Genomic DNA, 4,054 nt, shown 5'->3' with positions numbered 1-4,054 from the left:
TAAAAATATAGCGGGTTAGTTATGCTTACAAAGCTTGGAACTCAGTTTAACCCATGTGGTTACCTGGATTGCAATTCTTGCTCTTAATAAATATTTGCATTTTTGTACATAGGTGTACAGAGCTGCACATATGGCACCAAGAAGGGAGAGCTGTGAGCTGCTGATGGCTCCAACAGGGCATCTTTCCTTTCTCGTTCCTTTCTCCTCCCCTTTTCCTTTCCTTCTCCTTGTTTTCTCCTTCCTTTCTCCGTACCATCTCCTCCCTGACCAGAACATGCATGCATGGGGTCACTGCTGCTCTGGGCTGCAGTTGGAACAACACTGTCCTTGTCATCTCAGAGCCACAACTCCTTCTGAAGTGAGCTCGGTGCTCAATCAGTGTGGTTAATTGTCAGGTACTCGATGGGATGGCTTGTGCAGTGAGATTGAGGGATATTTCTCTTTTAGTGATGCAGGTTGGATTTTCCCATGATTCTTTCTTCAGTAATGAATATCATTTAAATAAAACTCAATAGGAGTGTAAGAAATCACTTCTCTTTCTTTCCATTCTAGGTGGACAAGGCAGCATTCTGCACATCACCTGATGGAAGCGACCTGGCAAGAGGGAGCTCAGCTCCTCCAGAAATATTTCAAGGAACAGCTGAAGGAAAAGTCACAGCTTTCCCTCTTTTGCTGTTAACACATCACACTTTGTGTGTGCTCAGCAGCGGGGCTCCTGTTGCCATTTCCTGGCAGTGCAGAGCTGCAACCAGAACTGCAGGACTGGCGAGGCCAGCAGAGGCTGTGGCACAACACAGCAAGGACACAACACGCAGCACAGCACTCACTCCATCCTCAGTGCTCTCCTGTCCCTGGCAAACCGTGGCTCAGTGCCATCCCCAACAGGAGGTTTGCATTGAGATTATCAGGTTTAACAGCCGCCCAGGCAAATGCCATTCAGGAATTTGTCTAATCCCTCTCTGAACACGGTTATGCTTTCGGGCTCCACAATGTCCTCTGGCAACGGTTGCTGCTATTAATGAGGAGCTGGGAAGAGGTTGCTTCCAGCCTCCTACCTGATCCTTTCATTTAGAGGATCCCTTACACTCACAAGGATAAACACAGCAGGCAAAGCCCTACGGGAGGAGACTGATGGAAGCTGCTGCTCTCTGGTGTGACACCAGCAGTGTCTCACAGAAGTACAGCAACACAAAGACCAGGAAACATCCCAGGGGAGGTTTTCAGAGGTGCATTTTCCACTGCCAGCCCTTGAAAAATAAAGCCATTCTTATTGGCTATTTTTTATACATTTCCTGTGAATGACTTTCTGGCACAAATTGGAGTTATAATAGAACTCCAAGGAATATCTTGCAGAAAAAAAAAAAAAATAAAAAATCCAGTTCTGTACTTCCTTCCTGGAGATTCGCTGCCTGTTCTGCAACAGGAGATGTGAATCATGGAAGTATTTATAACAGCAATATTAGGAAGAGATCATTAAGGCACCAGAAATCTGTGTTAGGCAGTACATCTTTAAATAAACTGTTCATGGCTGTGTTAACTCAATCTTGTAAGTGCATGCACACTTAACTTTATTAAAAATGAACCTGTTCCCCGAACCAGACTTTGCCTGATGAACGTTCTGAAATTCCCCATCTTCCCCAGTCAGTTCTGTGGGTCTTTAAAATATGAGGATGTTTTCATTTGATTGGCATTAGTAAGCTTTATGTCTGCACAGATTTAGGCCAAAGATTGTCGTGATCATCCCAAGTCCCACCTCATTCAAACGTCCGAACCTGAAGAAACATCTCCCAACAGTTTCGGTCAATGGAGCAATTCCAGCTCAGAGTGCCCTCCTACAGCTCTGCATCTGCATTCATTGAGCCCAGAGTTTTAATGATTTAAGTAGATTGATCAGGGAGAGCAGCCCAGGAGTATGTGTCTGAACACCTCCCACAGAGGTACGAGGTAGCATAAATCCATCCTGGTGTGAAATGCTAAGTGAGCAGGCAGCTCACACAGTCATTGCACTGATATCTGCAAGTGTTAGCTTGACCCATAAAGTCAGGGTTTTCAACGAACTAAAATGATCAGAGCTTCCCAAACTCAAGGAATAGCAAGCCATATAGTAGTAAGGATACAATGATGACGGTGTTGGTCAGTGATAACACAAATGCAATTACCACCTGGAGGTGAGAGGATTCAGCAGGGCTGGCAGATTGGCTTGCTATATGCCACTGCCAGGCATCTCCCAAAGATTTCTGTAGGACACATTTCTTCGAGGTTACCACTGCCCTTCCTTGCCAGACCTTGTTCTTCAGACACATCATCAAAGCCACTTTGAGCTCATGCAAATCCATAGATTTACACCTCAATCACCTGAAAGGTAAAACGTAGGGAGCTGCTGTATGAAAAAACACAGCCTGGAATTGAGCCAAGTATTTCTTCTGCACCTTTGAAGAGGCGGAAGAACAGGGACACAACACCAGCCGAGCACAGCTTGGTGATGGAGCAGAGCAGGAAGCTGGGGACGGGGGGGAGGTTCTCCAGCTCTGGTGCTTTTGACGCACCATTTCACCTTCGCACATCTGCTGCCCTTTCTATCCTGTTTAATTAAAATATTAACGGTTTGCAGCAGGGCCAGGTTCGTCAGTGATGTACAGCACCAGCCAAAGCACTGCTCTAATTTCAGTGCACAGCTTATGAAACTATTCATGTTTAATAAACCATCAGAGTGTGGCTACGGAGCAAACACTTCCTGTTTTTCCTGACCACAGCACATCACAAGCAGCAGTTCTCCTACTTTTAATGTTGCATTAAAAGCTTATTCAGCAGCTCCCAATTTAGCCCATTTAGTGGAAGCAAAACCTGCCAGAAGCGCCAGCACCTGCAATTCACTGAGCACAGTGAAAGAAAGGTGTAAAGGCAGCAGCTTCCAGCACCATGCAGAGCTGCTGCCTCAGAGGGTGATGGGAGGCAGCCCTTACCTTCTGGCCTTGCCTTTCCCTTGCTCTCCTTGCTGTGCAGCACCAAATGAGGATTTCCATTACCCAGCTCATCCTATGCACTCTGGATGATGGAGAACTGATTGTGCTTTGGAGAGCTAAACACACAGTGCCTGAATTATTTATCTTTAACATGAAGAAACAGGCCAAATTCCCAGGTGATATGGAATGACCCTGATAAGGAACACAGAGATGGCTGTGAAAGCTGCACAGGAGCTGCCCCCCATGTGTATCTGTTGTGATTGCTGAGATCCTTCCTGCCCTGAGGATTTGTGACCTGGAGTGCATGGGGAGCTCCTGTGTGGATCTGCCCTATGCCTGTAACATTGAGCTCTGTCACAGCAGAGTAGGCACAGGCCCAGGAAAAGGGGTTTGCCCAGTGTCTCAGCACTGCTTTGGCTCTCCCAGCAGATTAGGCACTGGAGCAGAGCTTCCCCTGCAATCATTAACCCTACCACACCTGCCCCAGTAACAACATTAGGCACTATACTGCACCAATAAAGATAACGCTGCGATAGCTGTGTTTGTGTCCCAAAATAATACTTATGCATCAGTTCCCATTCCATTTTTTCCTCCTTTTATGTGAGGTAGGTTTGTTGGAGCAGCCAGAAGACAGGGTTAGGTCCTGCTCTGCTATCACAGCTGCATCCCCTGGCAGCACAGCTTCCCCTGAGGTCTCCCCTGGCCATTCCTCACAGCTCCCCCAGCACACCCTGGAGGCAGGAAGGCTGCAGTGCCCTCCAGCAAGAGGACAATAGTTCATTTTTCCTATGAAGCACCTGCTCTCTCTCACACCTGCCCTCTCCCTAGCCAGGGTCTCTCTTCCATCCTTTTCCTTCCTTTTCCATCCTTTCGCCGACACTCTCTTTTGCTCTCTCTTTCCTTCCCACCCTTCCTCCTTTCCCCTTTTCCCTCTCCTTCTCCCTCTCCCCCCACTGCCCCCAACCATCTCTCTCCTCTCCCCCCGACCCTCTCTCCCACTTTCACTTTACCCTCCGCGTCCCCTCCCGCCATTGGCCGCACAGTCTCCGCGCTCCGCCTCCGATTGCAGGAAGCTCACGTCCATCAGGACT

The sequence above is a fragment of the Tympanuchus pallidicinctus genome, unplaced genomic scaffold (genome assembly GCF_026119805.1).
Source record: "Tympanuchus pallidicinctus isolate F22 unplaced genomic scaffold, pur_lepc_1.0 scaffold20, whole genome shotgun sequence".
NCBI classification, from domain to species: Eukaryota; Metazoa; Chordata; class Aves; order Galliformes; family Phasianidae; genus Tympanuchus; species Tympanuchus pallidicinctus.
Note: the sequence above shows the minus strand (reverse complement) of the source record.